Source organism: Chamaea fasciata, unplaced genomic scaffold, assembly GCF_029207755.1.
Source record: "Chamaea fasciata isolate MVZ Bird 193981 ecotype frontalis unplaced genomic scaffold, bChaFas1.0.hap1 SCAF_8, whole genome shotgun sequence".
Classification (NCBI taxonomy): Eukaryota; Metazoa; Chordata; class Aves; order Passeriformes; family Sylviidae; genus Chamaea; species Chamaea fasciata.
The window spans coordinates 2,640,021-2,659,131 of record NW_027094093.1 but is presented as its reverse complement, the minus strand read 5'-3'; the positions used below and the strand labels follow the sequence as shown (position 1 = coordinate 2,659,131).

At 48.6% G+C, this 19,111-nt stretch overlaps 1 long non-coding RNA gene across 1 annotated transcript in view; it reads right to left on the bottom strand.

The window, feature by feature from the left end:
• Positions 1–5,599: 5,599 nt before the first annotated feature.
• The window catches only part of LOC136293086 (uncharacterized), a 21,474-nt gene continuing 7,962 nt past the window's right edge, over positions 5,600–19,111 (bottom strand). The window contains exons 2-6 of the long non-coding RNA XR_010722080.1: positions 18,968–19,012; positions 17,599–17,728; positions 15,404–15,538; positions 8,147–8,219; positions 5,600–5,915 (exon numbers count right to left, since the gene is read on the bottom strand). This is a non-coding gene — a long non-coding RNA (uncharacterized lncRNA). The remainder of the gene's footprint in view (positions 5,916–8,146; positions 8,220–15,403; positions 15,539–17,598; positions 17,729–18,967; positions 19,013–19,111) is intronic.

Genomic DNA, 19,111 nt, shown 5'->3' with positions numbered 1-19,111 from the left:
CGGCAAACCAAGATTTTGGAGGCTTCCTGCACTGCTTGATAAAGCAACACATTTCCAGAAAAGGCAAAACCAAAGGAGCAAAGTCAAGCCCGAGGCTTTGTTCGCTTTAGAGCACAGGAACCAGCCCCCAGAAGTGAAACCTTATCTGATGCCTGTAACAGGCTGGATCCCCGTTTTTGCCTTGCTCCCAGATTTCCCTCCACACAGGCTGGCCTCTGAGGAGTCCTCTCCTGTGGCCACATGAAAGGCTTTTCACACCCCTGCATGGCACCAGCCTTTAATGCAGCCCAAAAGTCAGAGCCACAGTTAGATCCCTTCCTGCTGGATCAGAGCTCAGGCTGCTCAGCCTCGAGTCTCCAACACGGAGCCTAAATGTACCGTGAAAAAATCTGGAAACGCAGGCACTTAGGGTTTTAATAAATGGCGATTTACTTAGCTTGAACCTCAACATCAGATTTCTGCTGTACTTAAAGTAAATACCATCCATTAATGAAGAAAACATGGGATTATTTTTTTTTTCTTTTTCATGAAAAGAAACACACAAGAAATTTAAAAGCTACAGCTTGTAGCTTTCTAAGGATTGCTTTTAATAAATTGTACATGTACCCACTTTGAGGCACGGAAATGCAATTGACTGGGGAAAAAAAAATGCCTGTTCCAGAGCTTTCTTCTCCAGTTTGATAGAAATGCTGCCGAGTTCAGACTGCCCAAGGTGAGACACATCAGGGATGTTCCTACAGCTTGGCACTGTGTGGGTCCCTGCTGGAGGCACATGGAACCAGACCAGGCAGAGACTGGGGGAGCAAGGCTGAGAAGGTGATGGAAATTTTAAAAAAAGGAAAGGGAAAAAGAGCAACCAAAGCCTGCTGATGGCTTTCCCAGCTGATATCAAATACCAGCACCAGCTGGTTCCTGGTGGATAGAGTCCACACAAAAGTGAGGGGTCTGGTTTCTGTCAGCCACAGCAACAGGGAACAGGCTGAGCCCCACAAAAGGGCTGCAGCAGTTTTGGGGGAAAGCATTCCCGAGGAAAGTAGACTCTTCTTCCCACATGCCAGCAAGGGACACCTGCTTATCACCAGCACTTCTGTGGTGACCAAGGATGGCATGTGAGGGCACACAGTGCCGGGGGCTGGTGACCATGGAGAGGGAGCAGGAGCTCCTGTGTCTCCAACAGCAGGAAGTAACACCAATCCCCACGGACCGAACCCATTTACAAGTGTTTTAACCTCACCTCCACCACTGCATTCCCCTTCCCAGGCTTCCCCACCAAGCACAGCAGCAATTCTCAAAGCTCCCATCTCTGTGACCTTCCTGCTGTCCTGCTCCCCCACCTCTACACATGAACATCACCTGTAAAATCCAGTCCCAGTCAGCTCTCCCTGACCTATGCACCACACAAAAATTCCTCCTGCTAACATCAGACATGCTTGAATTAGCAAGGAAATGAAAACAAGCCACAGGAAAGGGGCGGGCTGGGGGAAAGGTGGGGATGGAATGCTAAGCAATCTTGTCAAGTCACGGCTGGCCACATCCCGTTAGCCGTGTCTGAGGGGTCCTTGTGTCAAAGCAGCCAAGGAGGAACCCTGCACAGCCAATCCTGCAGCACTTTGGACTCTTTTTTGGGACACAGGCTCCTTCAAGGCATTGGCACCCAGTGGCTGCACATCTCAGAGCTCCACAGCTCCCCTGCTTTACACCAGGAGAACCCAGAAACCACCCAAGGCTCAGCCGTACAAAATCACCACTTTAGGAGGTGCTTTGCAAAGTTACTGTGCAGCTGGGGGAAAGGAGTTTGGAGAGGAAATAATGAAATTTACTTCATATAAGAAATTCACAAAGTTCTGAAAAAAGTCATGGAAATTGAAAAAAAAAAACCAAACAAAAAAAAACTAACCAAAAACCAACAACAAAAAAATACCATTGTTATTTCCAAAACAAGCTTGTTTTCCCTACTGCTTGTTTGAACATAAACACTGGAAAAGATTCCAGCACTGGCACAAGCAACTCTCTCACCCACCTCATAAAAATGGCTGAAAGGGAGAAAATAAATTCATTTTCTTTTCATCCAATATCTCCTCAGCCTTGTTTTGGCTTGAGCATCCCAGGAAACAGAGCAGAGGTGAAGACAACCCTTTCGAGGTAGACCAAATTGAGACATTGAACTGTTTCTTTAATTTACCCTAGCAGAACCATAATCCCAACATATTTGCATGTGAAAAACTGTCTCCCAAATTTATCTAGCCATGACTCTGGGGGGTGGGGGGTAGGGGGATACATTTTATTGACGCATCTTTATATTTTCGAGTTCAAGGAGGTATAAAACTATTTCAAATATTCATTATTCATTAATGTGTATTAGTATATATAGACGTTTTCATTAGTGCATTTCTAATGCTGTGATGTGTTTTTCTCACTGATAACGCTCTTAGAAGCCCATTTCCTCCAAGCATCCCTTCCAAAGAATGTGAGTTCCAGGAGCAACAACCACGACCAGAAGAGCTGGGATCCTGAACACACAGGTTGGGCTGCAATAGCAACTCTGCAGCAATCCAAACAAAAAAAGAAAACCAGCAGTGTCTAGTTCCTGGTAGGTTGATTAAGTGAGAAGTGAGGAGGACTTGCTTCCCAGGACAGACTATTTGCTCCCCACCACATAAACTAAAAGGATCTTTATATAGGGGAATGTTTGTCAAGTCTTCCCGAGCTCTCCAGATCTGATCACATTGCAGTACTCCAGTCTTCAATGTGATATGGAAAGAAATAAAATTATATGGAAAGAAATTAAGCGGCCACCTTTGAAACAGTTCCACAGGTTACAACCCTGGGAGAAGACAGTCCAGAAACATTAAAGATCAGACTTAAATCCAACTACTCTAATGAAATTGTGTAGCTGCAGATGTGACTCCCTCCTTAACAGACTGGACCAAATTCAACTCTGCTCCAGCGCACCCAGCCCAGCCATGGCTCCCATCTCCAGCCTTAATGAAAGCTTGTCCATGGTTTGAACTCAGCAACAATTAACCTTGACAGGGGGAGATAAGATTCAAGTTTCAAAGCACAGAGGGTTTGCTGGGGTATTGTGTGCTTTCATGAGGCTCTGATTATTATTTTAATGCAGTTGTTTGTGGTTTAGTTTCCTTTTCTTTTTTTTTTTCTTTTCTTTTTTTTTTTTTTTTTTTCCCCAACTCCCCTTAATGGTAACATTGAAAAGATAAAAGTTTATGCACTCATGGCAGGAGCTAAAGGATGGCCCAAGTCCAACTTACCTCCACCCCACCACACTCCTCGGATACGCTTCCAGACAAGGGGAATCAGACAAAGAGATGCTGTGGAGAATTTAGGACTGACTGGCCTCAGACTTTTTGGAAAAGGGAGAAGAGCTCATTAGGCTAAAATGGAAAGCCAAAAGTAGTTGGGAGAGTGCTTTTTTAGGGGCCTGCAGTGAGAAGCCAACAGATCTCCACATACTTCCCAGCAGGAAGCCTACAGCCATCCCCAGCCCTGCTGATAGCCCCCTGTGCTTGGCAAGCTTCCACCCAACCATCTGGAGCTCATCCACCAAGGTGCAGCTCAGAGGGAGGAGATGGAGGGCCTGGCAGAGGTGCTCAGAGAGGAGGAGGTCAGGAGGGGGACGAAGGCTTTGACTCCTGAGCCTCAGCGTGGTTTCACTTGACAGCAACTGAGGGTACATTTCTTCTTCAGATGGTGCAGCTGCCACTGGCATGGGCAGTGCTAGGAGAACTTCAGGATAACCAGCAGTCAGTGCTGACAGCAGCATGTGCATGGAAACCCTCCCAAGAGCTGGGCCTGCTGCACTTTTATTCCTACCATCACCACTCACCCCTGGTGTGTCCAGGAGCCACAAAGCCACAGCAGCTCTTGCCTCTTGGAGCAATACCTGCATCCCTTCTGTTCTCCCCAGCTATGAGGTTTTGATCTTGCTGATGCCTTCAGCAGAGCTCCATCTGACTGGGGGATGCCTCCTTTGAAGGCAGCAGCGACACTCACCCTCCCCGGGGCTGTTAATGAGAGCCTGCTCTCCACTGAGGTGGGAGTGCAGCTCTGAAACCTCCACCAGAGCTCTCCAGACAATGCAGCCACGGGAGGCCTGGCAGTAAGAGGAGAGAACCAAAGCTGGGGAGTGACCTGGTCAAACCAGCTGGGGAAGGAGGTGGGAGAGGGTAGGAACACTGCAAGCATGGCAGTTTTCTTCCCGTTGTCCATTGGGCAGCAAGGAGCAGTGGCAGGAGAGTTCACAGGTGCTCTCAATATGGGCAAACATCACCTGGAAGGGTTTGCCACCTGTGGGGCTAGGAAATGTACCATCAGCATGAGAGAGAGGCAAACTAGAGTGCAATTTATGGTATTTATTTATGTATAGTCTCTCCAGACACACCCATGCACGCCTGTGTCTCCCCCTGCGTTGTATTCATGCTGCATGCACTGCAACCACTCATTCAGTTGAATACATGGACTCCCCTTCTCTCACCCTAAACCTAACCAAAGGACACCTTGCTGCAGGTGAGGGGAGCAGGGAAAAGGAAGAAAAAGCAGAGGAAAGAGAAAAGGACAGGACTTTTTCCAGGAGACCACCAGTAGATCCCATAACCACCGCTCACTGCAGCAATGAAAAAACAGCCCAGGCTGAGCTTTTCCTTCCCAACACACACCTCCACATTCAGGGGAAGCTACCCCATCCTCCCCATGGAAGCCTTTAAAGAGGCAACTCACTCACCCTTCCCCCAGAGCAACTCCTCAAGACTCATCCCAGTATTCCCTGATATTTTGTTCTGTGCTGGCATGCTGTAAGCATACCCATTTGTCTCCTTAAAACTCCTGAAGCTCTCTGCCCTCACATGCTAGGAGTGACCACTTACTATCTGATGTCCACCCCTCCTGCCAGAAACCTGGGAAGCTCTTTTTCCAAGGGCTGTTTGAAGCCCAGGAATGGCTTTTAAAGAATGTTGCTCTCACTGAAAGCAGGCAAAGTTAAGGCACAGCCTTTTTCTAAAGAGAAATCCCACAAGGCTCTCTCACTATGATTTCAATCACTGGGGAGAGGGGATTGCAAGGCAAGGGGGTGAGGAGGGCAGGAGCTAGGGATGCTCCTGGCCAAGCTCTGCAGAAAAGGTGTATCTGCAGGCAGAAGTCAGGCTCCTCCCAGAGCCCAAACCAGCACCAAACCCACCCCTGAATTGTTTCTTTCAGGTTTTCAGCCGCTAGATCAAAAGACAAAGCCACGAGGGCACAGTCATCTGTCTGACCTGTCCCAGATTTTTTGAACTACCCTGGAAAGCTACTGCAAGGGCTTTAGGAAAAAAAAAATGCTCCTGATAACACAGAAAGCCAGGTTTTAATATTGTGTGCATCATGGTGTGGCTCACAGCAGGCCACCAACCTTGCACAAAACCTTGTTCAGGGGGAAATGTCTTTCTAGTAGCCCAGGAGCTTCTAAAAAGGGGGAAAAAATGGGGCATCACACCTGCCGAAAAACAAGACACACTGACAAACTGACTGCTGACAGCTTCCAAACAATAAACGAGCCACGGGCAGCCTTGATTTTTAACAAGACATCACTAATGGTTTATTCCAAACGTAAAGAACAGTTCCTGGGGCCAAACTACCAAACCAGGACTGCTTAAATATCCCACAGCTTGTGAAACCTCGCAGAGCAGCGCTCCGAGCTGCTGCTGAGCACGGGATGATTCAGCCTTTGCCACATCCTTCCCCGCACGGCTTTCAAGTGCCAGCCCAGCACAGCGTTTTTCCTGCTGCCGGGCGATTTCAGATCCTTGACCTGGTAATGAATGGTATCACATCTGCTAACTATTATCAGAGGGGGAGAAAGGCTCTCCCCTGCTCGAATCCCGCGCAGCACCGTGTTGTGTCTGTGAGAGCTGAAAGCAGCCGAGCTGTAATTCAAACAAATCAGATCTAATCACCCTTATCAGAAGGGTGATAAAATCAGTAGAGCTGAGAGGCTGCAAATACAAGAGGTATTTCTTGATGGGCACGGAAAGCCAACACCTCTGAAGAGATGTTTTCCCTGCTGAGACATCGGATCACAGCGGGGCACTGCTGAGGAGAAGTGTCTGTGCCAGTTCCCTGCCATCTTTTGCAGACCTAAAAGATGTTATTTCCCAAACTCTGCTGCTGAGGGGGGCTCTGAGACACAGAGGGCTGTCCTCCACAATCCCCCATAGCTCCTAAATTTTGGACAAAGCAGTCACAATCACTACAGGTGGACTGACACCGTGCCAGCCAGATGTCAAGAGCTGCAGTGAAGGTCCAAACAAAACTTGGAGACAGATCCAGGTGCTGTGGAGGTGACCACAAGCCTTACTTTGTTAGCACAGCTCCCCAGCTTTTCCAGAGCTGGAATCTGGCACAGGCACAGAGCTGAAGATGAGGGTTTCCTGAGTGTCAGACCCCTTTTTGGAGGACAGCACAGTCCTGGATGCTCAGAGAAGCACAGTGGGGCTCTAAGGGTCAATCTGCACATAGCAATATCTCACAGCTGCTTCTCTTTGCCTGGCCAGCGAGCCAATGCCTGCTCCTGATCCCAAATTCACCATTCTCAGTGGCCCTGTACCACAACAGGAACAGTCCTTGGCAGTTTTCCTGCCTTGGGCTGCCTGGACTTTGTAAGCCAGATGAGATTTTCCTGGTTAAGCTCAGCTCCAGAGGAACCACCTGGAGCCCTTGGCCAGCTCCAGGGGAACCTCTGCCTTGGTCTGACTCAGCTTCCCATGGCACAGGAGCCTGAGAAGCGTCCAGGAGAAAAGCCTTTCTCAGAATGAGGCGTGCACGGGTTTGCAGACAGACAGGGAACTTCCTGACACACAGCCCTGACCTCGCTCCAGCCAGCGTGACACAAAACAAAGCTCCACTTACCCACTAGCGGGGATGGAAAAATGAGGGTTGGAAGAGACCTCAGGAGGTCACCTAGTCCAGCTCTGTGCCCCGTCGGAAGAGTTAGCACTGTATTATCCCCATCAGGCACACATCTAACCTATTCTGAAAGGCCTCTGGTAACAAAAGCAACATATTCCAGGCTTTTGCTATTTATATCCTGATTTTGAGCACTGCTTGAAGAATGGAGGGCACAAAGGGGAATTGCTGCATAATAGCTGGGAATAGCTGCATAATAGCTGAACACTGCATTACTGAAATGTTGCAGGACCCCGGGGGAAGCTGCTGAATAGGTAAGTATATCTCAGTACAAAATGTAAGGGCAGGGCCACCAGCAAGGTGACAAGTGCACATTGGAGTGCCCCAATCGGCCTGGCCAGGCCACCTGGCAGGGTTGTGACACCTGGCAGAGCTGCCCAGGGTGGTCGTGGAGTTTTGTTCTCTGGAGACATCCAAACACACCTGGAGGTGTGTCACCTGCTCCAGGTGACCCAGGGGGTTGGACTGGAGGATCTCCAGAGGCCCCTTCCAACCCCAATTATCCTGACCCTCCTTTACTGTGCAGGGTGATCTCAGACCTGCCAGGGTCCTGCAACCATTGCCTCCCACAGAAGCTGTCCTGACATCCCTCCCAGGGATTAAAAGACCAGGCAAATAAAGAAATAAAGTGGCGTTCTCAGCTGCATGGGAGAGGGTGTCTCTGCAAGATGGGGGTCCGGGCATATTGACACAAACACGCAGACTTTTGAAAAGAAGAGTGGAAACGCTTAGCACAAAATCCCATTAGCAAATAACGGGATTTCTGGGAGCACCATCTGTGCACCACATTGAACACCCGCCCCGGAGCACGGAGACCGAGGCACGTCGCATATGGAAAGTCAGACAAAAGAATACACAATAATACACAAAGGCAGGGAAAGCACATATAGCACAGGGAAGAAGCCAGAAGAGACTTTTTCCTCCCCATCCTAACAATACCCAAAATCCCATTCCCTTCAGTGCCTTCCCACCATGGGTTCTGAGGCCCCTCACGTTGTCCCTTTGTGCCCACTGTGAGGCCCTGTGATGCTGCCACAGAAGGGGAGAAAGAGCTTTGACATGAATGAGAATCAGCTGACAAACCAAAGCTGTTGAGTGAGAGGTGACACTGAGGTTTAGCCTTGGAGATGTTTCCTCCCCCCTTCGGATGTTTTCCAGGGAGGTCTCCCAGATTTCTAAGGCAAGAGATTACCTGGAAAAGGCTCTGTCTCATCCCTGAGCTTCTTCAGCAGGAAAAGTCCAGAAGGAGCCATGCTGGGGTATCTCTGAAACAAAGCAAGAGAGGATTTGGTATGAGTGGGTTTTGGAGAGCAAAACAAACTCAACTTTTCAAGTTGACAGCTTGAAGAAGCCCTCTCCAGCACTCGAGCACCCCTTCTCTGCACTTCCAAACTCTGCGTCTTTGTGCGCTCTCCCAAGGGCTCTTCAATAGCCTCCTCCAAAACAGCTATTATAGCAATTACTGCAATTAATTGATTTGCATATCCCCAAAGCCCCATCATTAGTGCAACACAGTCAAGCGTGTTAGTGTTTAATAATATCAATCAACAATTATTCATAACATCCCGCCCCGGCAGACCTAAATATAGAGACAAGCATTCATGTGAAAACAAAAAGGAGGAAAAAAAAAACCCCAGCAGCTAAACAAAAGAATTAATTTAGAGCAGAATTAGGATCATAGAAACAAGACAGACAAGAGACAAGGTCAGATGTCTCGCTCCCAGCTGATGTGAGACTCTCCCAACCTGCCTGCTCTGAGTTACTGGGTGAGCTGCAAGTAAATAAAGTGATTTTCTCCTTGTAGTAAACAGCAAGAGAGCTGCAATGAACACAAACACAGTGGAGGAGAGGCAACAAGAGGTGACTTCCACACTCTGCTGGCCCTGGTTCAGAACAGCACTTCAAGGTCCCCATTCAGGACAACACTTGAGCACATGCTGAAATTTAGGTACCTGCTTAAATCCTGCTCCTCCCTGGGCCAGGCATAAGTTAAAGGCTGCTCTCCAGTTTTCCAGGCTTTTTTAGCAATGCAAGCTGCATCTCTTAGGGACTGCATGCTCTTTGCCAGCCTCTGGATTTGAAGCCACACGGGGATGTGAAGCCAGTGTGAGACCAACACCACCAGGGTATGAGAGAGCTGACACATCTTTACCATCCAGGGTGTTTTCCAGGATCCCACATGTGCTGCTTCGCTGCTCACTTCAGGGAGGGCTTCCACCACCTTCAGCAGCAGGAGGAGGTTTTTGCAAGAGCCCAGGGTCAGATTACCTTAATGTAATTCACAGATATGTTGATCAAGCAAGGAGAACAGAGATTGCTCTGAAACAGCACCAAGAAAATTCAGGCATTCAGCTCCTCCGATGGTGTTGGCATCAAAAGCAACAAGTTTTTTACACAGCTGGAGGAACTGGCAAGACCACGGTGGTACAAAGCCACAGCCTTACTGCAAGTCCCAGCTTTTCACCAAGTTGGTAGAGTCCTGCTTTTGCAAAATCCTATTTGTTGAAGGAATAAAAAGGCCAAGAGGGGCTCAGGAGGTGCTTCCCGCTCTTGTGGATGCAGCTAGAGCTGGGCAGGAATGTCCTTAACCTTCATCACTCTCAACATCCCAACCATCCAGCAACATCAAAGCCACCCTAATCTTCTTTCATCATTCATTCATCATTCCCAGCGCATCCCAAGGTCCCTCAGACAGCTCTGCCAGCACAATTCTGGCATGCCAAACAGTCCAGATGTCACAGAGGGTGGCAGGAAAAATGGACCCGGCCATGAGGAGAAATGTGGCTGCGGGGAAGGAGCAACTCTACCCTTGCTTCCCACCCTTTGGCACAGAGACAAGCTCTCCAGCACACTTTTCCCTCTGCTTTGGCTCTGTCGATCCCATCGTCAGATCCCAACACTGTAAATCACATCAGCTTGAGCAGAGGACACCCAACTTCCCAGCTCAGGGCCCAGGGCTCCTGCTAAAACTACTGACTGCAGACTAAACAAAGTTCTTTTTTTTACCCTGCCCACAGTCTGGACTCCTAACTGGAGACTCATCCAGCATGAAATCTACTCCCATTCCTTCCCTACCCCTCCCTGCCTCCATCGGTGCTGAGGCTGGGGGAGACATTGTGCCTCAGTGGTAGGAAGGAATAAAATGCAACATCTCGTTGGCAGCACTCTAAATAGAAAAAGAAATACGATTTTAGAGTCCCTTTGCCTTTTGTTGGCCTTCCAACTTCCCCCAGCGCCTGTAGCCACACACAACGAGCCGGGAGGTGTGCCCAAAGCAGGAGCAGGAAGCAAAGCAAACTACAATTGCAGTAAACCACTTCAAAAAGGCTTCGGTTTCGCTCAGAATCGCTTGAAAGGAAACTCGACGCCTCATCCTTCATATTTCACACGTTTTAAAAGAAACATTAGTCTGATTGTCTGGGTTTTTCTTGGGGAAAAAAAAAAAGGGTTTCTGGAAGTCAGAGTTTAAAAGCAAAACATAAATAGGAAATATAAATGCTTCCTTAAACCCACATTCTAGTTGTTTGTGAAAATCCCCAGCAGCTAGCACTGCCTCCCAACAGCGACTGAGAGATTTTAGGGGAAATGGAAGATATTAGAAGCCACACTGCTATTTTCCAGGAGAATGTGGAAGGGGAGATCCAAAAGAACTCAGAGCACAACCCTGAGGACCTTCGAGAGAAGTTTGCCTGGGGAAAACCTCTCCTAACTGCCGTAATTACCGTGAAAGGTCGTCAAGGACACCTCCCTAGAAAAATTCATGAGAGCATTCCGCGTGGTCAGCGCAGGTTTTCCAGCGAGCGGAGCGGAGTTCTGACATTGAGGCACACGAGATGACATCAGCAAACAGGCATTCCCCTCAGAAAGAGCGTGCAGGAGAACGCCGAGGACATGGAGCACCTTGCAGCTCCTTGCTCTTGCTTGATTTTAAACACAGCCATTAACAAGTCCGAAGCGACCAAAAAAACGGGGGTAAAAAGCAAAGGCTGTACACGCATTGACAGCACTGAGGACAAAAGAGCTCAGTCTGCAAATATAATTGGATTTAAGAGCCAAATTTCTCCCGGGAGCTGGCTGCTGGGAGGTTCTCCTGTCCCACCGCCAGATCCCCGTGTGTCCCATGATCCAGCAGGAGCTGGCTGGTGCCCATGGTGCCAGTGGGGTGGCAGCCAGATCCCGGCACACGGCAGCTCCGCAGCTCCCCTCGCACAGCTTTAGGGGAGCCTTAATGAAAGGCAGATGCAGAGGGAGGTTTGCAGGAATGTTTATCCGAAGGTGCCTCCCTCCCCAGCTCCCCAGTGAGGAGGGAGAGCCAGAGGATGGGCTGCTGAGGAGAGGGGTCCCTCCACGGCTTCATCCCACAGCTGGAGCGGTGTCCCCTCTCCTAGGACATCCCAGGGAAGGACACACTGAGCAAGGAATCCTTCAAACCCTGCCCTCCTCTCTTCACAACATCTGGGACTGGCCACATCTGGCCACGGCACACGGAGGCTTGGCCACCTGGTTTCACCTCTCTCAGGCAGAATGACCCTTTTGGGGTTGGGCTGCTTCCTTCAGAGCCCCACATCTCATTTTCAGAGCTGGGGGAGAAAGCCTTTGACCCGTTGCGGGCCTTTGTGAGGACTCACTGCTGGCATCTGCCTCTCTTGGCAGGATGAGTGTACAGTCATTTAGGCTGGAAGGGATCCTCATAGCCCCATCTGCTCCAAATCCCTGCTCAAAGCAGCAGGAAACAAACCCAGCGCGTCCCTTCTGCTCCTGCAGCCAAAGGCACAGGTGGGGGACACGTGAGGAGCGGGGAAGGATGCAAGAGATCTGAGCGCTCTGAGCGCCATGGAGAACAACTCTCCTGGGCAAGAAGAGGCTGCTGAAACACAAATAGTCCTGGCTGAACACCTCAACTCTAACCTCTCGCTCCAGACACAAAAAGCCCTCCCCAAAAAGCAGGTTTTAGCCCTCAAGTCCCACTCAAGGAAACACTCAGGCAAAGAACTTTTACCTGCAAAAACAAGTATCCTCAGTGCTTTTTTCCCCCTAAACTTTACTGCCCTCACAGACCTGGTGGCCCTGTTGTGCACCTCACAAAGCAGACCTATCCCAGCAAGGGCCCACCCGCTTTGTTTAGCCCATATAGCCAACCTGGGATGAGCTGGAACTGCTGCTTCAAAGGTGTCCCACCACCACACGCTGGTGTCAAATAAAGGAAATGCTGCAAAGCCACTGTGTGACAGAGCAAATTCACCTGTTTCATACTTTGTGATGCAGGATGCAGGAAAAACCTCTTCTTTAACTCAGACTGAACCTTTCCCTGTGCTCATTCCCAGTGACAACCCTGCAGCACTTTAAGAGCTGTTCCTTCTCTGGCCTTTTTATTTCGTTCCATAACACCAAAAGCAGAGCCAGGCCTGGAAATTAAATTGCACCCACTAGTTTCATTCATAAATTTGGCTGCACAACCAGAAAGTCAGCTATTGTTATTTCTCACAGTTTACCACCTCCAAGCCAAGGAGTATTGTTTTTATTGCTATTGTGAGAACAAGAGCAGGGGAAAAAAATAATCTTATGCTTCCCTTTCCCTCCCAATCAAATATAATAGAGGAAAAAAACTCAACAGGGCGGATGTTGGATCCTCAAGGATTTTTTTTTTTTTTCTTTTTTTTCTTTTTTTTTTTTTTGGAGCTATCTACAGGAGCTCAGCCTGGTGCTGCAGGTTTCTGAGTCTGAATTTTTATCAATGGGCTGCACTGGGTCCATTTGAAAAGCCAGCAGGTGTTCGAACAATGAAACAGGGCTGCCTCTACATCTGGGCCACAAAAGTCATCGCCGTGTTTACAAGAAACAGGATAAGCAAGAAAACATCCTGCCACAGGCACCTAAAAAGCTGCAGCCCCTTGTTATTCTTTTTTTTTTTTTTTTTCTCACACTGGGCTGCTTATTTATAGCACGAGAAGTTGAACTGGGAGGAAAAAAAAAAAAAGTGAGAGGTTTCTCACTCATTTCCACGCAGGAGTGACGCATGTGCGACGTTGCAGGCGCTGGGCTTGTATTGTCCCTTCAGCTCTGGGGGGATCTCATTAACCCCTCAGCTCTGGCTGCAGTTAATTAATGATCAGGGCACAACCTGCTGGGTTGGCTTCATCGATGCAACCGTGTCAGTTAAACCTGACTCATTCTGGGAGAGCCCAGAGGGAAACTGAGTCACCACATACGGGGAAATAACGTCCCTAGAGCCTAAATTCACAGAGATTATGGGGGAGGGATGAGGGAAATTCCTCATCCTCAGCACTTAAAGTGGGATCCTAAGGGCCCCCAGAGCAAGAGGCTCTTCCAGAGCTCAGAGAGGACATAGAGGGGCCCCTCTGGAGGAACTTCTTCCCTTGCACAGTTTACCAAGCACATCTGCAGAACCACAGGTTGTCACCAAATTTCAGCTGCTGATGGCTTGTAGCCCCCTACAGAATCACTGTATTCTGTGAGTTCTTTCTCATGACATTTTGCTCTGCTTGCTTTCAACTTTTAAGTTTTAAACAAAGCAGGACACATCCAATTTAGTAACAAGATCAGATTTTTAAAATCAAATTCATTGAAGGTGCACCAAAATGAAACCTCTAAAATGTTTCTCACCATCCTTAAGAACAACTCTGGAAGCTCCAAGGTATGTCTGCCTTCCAGACTATCACTTTGTGACTCAAGTCATTCTTATGTCCAGCAAAATTAACTATTCCCTCACCTCATGTCCTCCCTTTAATAGTTTCACTTCTGGAAGCCTTCAAAACACACTCGTTAGAGCCCTCCCCTCAGAAACGTGGGGAAATGAGAGCTGAGCTGCTCAGCCTCTCATGGAGTTTGACTTCCTCACTTTTGAGCTGAGTCAAAGAGGATTAACTCAACAGGTGTTTTACTGAAGAGTGGGAGGGAAAACAAAACAAAACACAATGAAACAACTGCCTACGTGCGCGAATAGCAGATGAATTCCTCCTCCTTTTCTGGGGAATGAACTGCTAAAGCAGATGGCAAACATCCCCTTCTCCTCTAGCCCTGAGTCACTCTCAGTTCTGGCTTTAAACACTTCAGGTCCCAGAGCTCAAATGCTTCCCCTCAGTCAGGTCTGGAAGGGGATCTTCCTCATGCAGACTTGACCTCTGAAGGCTTGAGCTGCTTCCACTGCCCCTGACTCGTGGTCTTCTGCACCCTGGTCGTGCTCAGAGACACCAGCTGGAGTACAAAGGACTTTCCAGCAGCCTCTGTGCCCTGTGTAGGGAGCAGGATGGCTGAAGCCCAGACTACTGCCCTGTAAATTCATGATAACACCTCATAGCTCTTTTTTTTTTTGTGAGAAGAAAGACCATCAAACAGCACAGGAATAAACAGAGACCAGCATCTTCCTCTCCTTTGGGTCATGGAAAGAAAATTACAAGTCACTGTTCTGATTTCTCACCAACCCGGGGCTCTCCAGCTGGTCCCACCAAACCTCCAGTTGGCCACAGCATGAGACATGGGGGCTTGGGTCAGCTAAAATCCCACTGCAGCTGGAGGGAGCAGACAGCAGCTGAGGCTGTGTAGTGTTTGCATGAGAATTTGGTGAAGCTTTCAGCAATTATTGTGCACACAAGCCAGTGTTAACAGCCAGACTTTGTCATTTTTCTATCAAAATCATGAGAAAAGCACATAAAGCACTTCAGATTGCTGATGGTGAGCCTGTAAAGTGAGGAAGTGGTCAGAGGATCTGTATATCTTTAGCAGAACTGAAAAGGGTCTGTCTAGAAGTGTCATTCCACATGCCATACTGAATATATCTTCACAAGAAATGCTACTTATTTCCAATATTTGGGTTGCAGGATGATATAGAAGTGAACTTTGCCCCTATAAGTGACTAAAGCTTGACAGAGGGTTTGTGTGAATTTATTAAAAACTCCCGAGCTGAAGCCAAACATTCAAGCCAGCCAATGTCCTAAAATGTCTACATACAAATTACTTGGATAATTGCCAGAAGCCTGAGTCTGGACCCTTTTTCTGTTTCTTTCTCACCCAAAAAGCATCTGGTGTGTGTTGCCAGTCTGTATTGACAGTTCTCTTGATGCTGTAGGCATCTTTAGGAGCAGCATCCTATATAATTACATAGCTGAGCGCTGACGAACTGTTGTCAATACAGAATAAAATCAATCCACTCCCCGTTGTGTCATAATGATACAGAGCTGGCGCTATTTGAACCAGCCTCTTTGGAAAGCTTTAATTTTATCAAACAACACTCCTTCAGGAGGGATGATTTGGGGTTTTGCTTTTTAACAAAGAGAGAAGTGGAGTGCAGCACACGGCACTTAATATCTGGCTGAGATTTAAAACGCATGCTCCTTATGAAGTGTGACATTTTATCCCTGAAGCCACAGGAACATTTCCCACATTTAAGTGATAGAGGGAAAATTCTTCAAATTAGATTTGAACTTTATACCTTCTAATTCTGCCGCAATCCTCCTCCGCCGTGTACCACGCTCGGGCCTGATGAACACGCTGTCATATCAAAGTCTCACACACCTGAGTGCTGACAAATCCCCTTCACTTAGCCTGGAAGTAAGCAGCAAACCACCTGGAGATCCAGGAGCCAATGTTAACTGGAAAAAAATAGCCCAGCCACTGGTCACAAGGCTAAATGAAAGGGTCAGTGCAGCCCAGCTGGCAGAGCCACCCCTCCCTGGGTGTCACTGTCAGCTGGAAGCCAGCACTTGAGGCCACAAGGCTGAGCCAAGTGCCCAAGGTTTGCAAAGAGGCACCCAGAGCTCCTTTAAACACTTCCAGCCAAGCCTAAAGGAAAACCAAATACCCATCTGCAAGGAAGTCATGGTCAGAGGGAGAGAGAGAGCACCTCTCCTACAAAGATGGGCTGGGAGAGCTGGGGGTGTTCACCTGGAGAAGAAAAAGTTCCAGGGAGACCTTAGAGCCCTAAAGAACCTCCAAGACATCTAAAGAGGGACTTTGGACAAGGGCCTGGAGAGCCAGGACAATGGGGAATGGTTTTATACTGAACGAAGGCAAGGTTAGATGGGATAAGGGGAAGGAATTGTTCCCTGTGAGGGTGGGCAGGCCCTGGCACAGGGTGCCCAGAGCAGCTGTGGCTGCCCCTGGATCCCTGGAAGTGTCCCAGGCCAGGCTGGACGTTGGGGCTTGGAGCAGCCTGGGCTAGTGGAAGGTGTCCCTGGGCATGGCAGGGTGGGATGGGATGATCTCTAAGCTCTCTTCCAACACAAGCCTTTCTGGGATTCTGTGAAGCCCTGAGCAACAACTCCCCAGGCTCGCCCATCACAAGGTGCTACTTCTCACTTTCCAGACTCAGAGGTTTGTCCATTTGGTGGGGACAGCTGTCCTGCTGTAACTGCTGCCACAGCCACTGGCCCTTGTGGGAGAGCTCCTCTGTTGAGCCCTTCAGGATGAGAAGGACCCACAAGGATCATCAGGTCCAACTTCTGGCCCAGGACACCCCAAAAATCCCACCCTGTGCCCAACAGCCCCTTCAGAGGAAGTTTCAGACCCCAGTGAGGTCTGACCTCTGTCTCCTCCAGGCTGAACAAGCCAACTGCCCTGAGCTGCTCCTTGTACAGCCCCTCCAGCTCCTTCACCATCCTCTGTCCCTCCTTTGGAGGCTCTCTAACAGCTTTAGATCTTTCTTATCTAAAGCTGCCCCCAGCACTGGAGGTGAGGTCACCCCAGCCCAGAGCAGAGCAGGACAATCCTCTCCTTGTGGCTGGCTGTGCTGGGCCTGATCCCTCAGGACAGGGATGTCCCTCCTGGCTCCAGGGCACTGCTGGCTCAGATCCAACTGGCCATCGACCAGGACTTCCACATCCCTGCTGCTCTCCAGCCTCTCAATTCTCCAGTGTGTCCATGCTGCCCCATTCCAGGTGCAGAATCCAGCAGGTGACTTCGTTAAGTTTCACAGAGTTGGCGATTGCTCAGCCTCACAGAGCACATCCCACACTACATCCCAGGCTGTCACACCTGTCCCTGTGGCCACACAGCAAACAGAATCCTTGACTCCCAAGCAGTGGTGGCTCAAAGCCACAACTCACCAGGGATGGAGGAGGAAGTCCTGACCCACAGCTTCTCCCTTTCCATCTCTCTGGGCCAGCAACACTCATGAAAAACCCACTCCACCTTCCACCCTGTGCCTCGAGGGACAGTCCAGACTGCTGGAAGTGCTTTGAAATACAAGTTGCAAAAGGCAGAACACTATTCCCATTACGTTGCTTGCTTTCCCTAAGCCCTGCTCAATAACAGACAGGTGCACTAAGCTCTTTGCCAGGGACCCACGTTGAGAGGAACAAGACCCTCCCGTTTTATATTTTACCCCCTTTGTAAGCTCACAGTCACCTCTTAAGCTCGTAATAAAAGATTTTTTTAAAAAATGATGACACCTAGTTTCCAAGGCAGCAGGACTTTTAAGCCCGTGTTTGCAAGAGCCTGAGGAATTAGAGATGCCAAAAGGCATGGGCTGTATAAAACCCGTCCCCTGTTCCTGATGGAGAGATCAAATAACACACTTTGAGTTTTTAATGCAACACGAGCTGGATGAGGAAGTGGCCAGTGATGCTGTACAAAAAATGTACAATGAATGGGATAACAACTACAAATCCCTTTAATCTCTGGTCTTACCTCGACATCTCAGACTGTTTGGTGCCTGCAGGGATTATCGGAGACGTGTGATTCCAGAATGGAAAGAGTGAGATGCTTCATGGTGTTCACTGACCATGAGTGGTCTGCTGGACCTCAGCTGCAATTCAGCCTGCAGTGATCACAGGATCATTTTGGTTGGAAAAGACCTCCAAGATCATCAAGTCCAACCTGTGACCAATCCCCACCTTGACACCTAACTCCAAGCACTGAGTGCCACGTCCAGGAGATCCTTAAACACCTCCAGGGATGGGGACCCCACCAGCTGCCTGGGCAGCCCCTTCCAAGGCCTGACCACCCTTTCCATGGAGAAATTCCTGCTGACATCCAACCTAAACCTTGCCTGGCCCAGTCTGAGGTCATTCCCTCTCCTCCTGTCCCTGTTCCTGGGAGCAGAGCCCGACCCCCCGGCTGTCCCCTCCTGTCAGGGAGTTGTGCAGAGCCACAAGTCCTCCCTGTGCCTCCTTTTCTCCAGGCTGAGCTTTGAGGACATCACATCCCAGGCAGACCTGTGTCCTCTCACTTCAAATTACTGAAAAGCTCACGGTCTCAACTGGAAACTTGTTGGAAACCAGAACATCTCCCACTCCCCGGTTTCTCCGTTTATAAATGTCTATTTTCTTAGGCTAAACCAATTACTTACTCTCAGTTCATACACAGCTCCATTTCAGCTCAAAAACAGGCTCATTTCCCATTAAAACAAAAAAAAATCAACTCTACTCATTTCATAATTAATTTTACTGCATGACTTTTCCCAGCAACACAAGTCATTTTTTTCCAAGTCGTTACAAACCGATGAAAAGGAAAATCCCCTCAGCCTCCCTGCACGCTCTCATGTACATCACTTCTTTGTGCTTAATTTCCATTTTTAAAAGGAGGACATTTGCTTTCCTCCAACTTTTTTTTGGGGGGTAGGGTGGAGAAGGGCAGGCGGGGAAGTGAACAACGAGCATTATTCATCATTAATACAGCCTCCAGCACAATAAAGACAATCCTGTGCTCTGTGACACCGAGGTGCTAACAGAGGGCAATAAATTCAGATCAATAATTAACATCCACATCATATCAAGGCATCTTGGTCCTCTCATTTCAATTGCTTCAGAAATCCTCCTACTCTTTTATTGCAAACACATGCAGTAGGTCAATCAATCCTTAAAACCACACACACTGATGGAGAGACAGCACTGCTGGCTGGGACTCTGCAGGTAAAACTTTTGGCTGAAAAAAAACAGTTTGGCATTAAAAGTGGTGTACACATGCCAGCATTAATAGAAATAAAAATGCAAGGTTCTATTCGGGTTGCAAAGATTGAATATTTTATTAAAAAAGAAACAAAATACAAGTTACTTACTTGTTTTGAGACCCTCCTGACATGCACGTGGATGAGGATCAGGCACTGGAAGGAAGCAGACAAATTTCCCATGTTAAATTTCAGCGTGAAGAACCACTTTGATATTAACACTGAAAATTACAAGCTGATTTTACAGCATTTTCC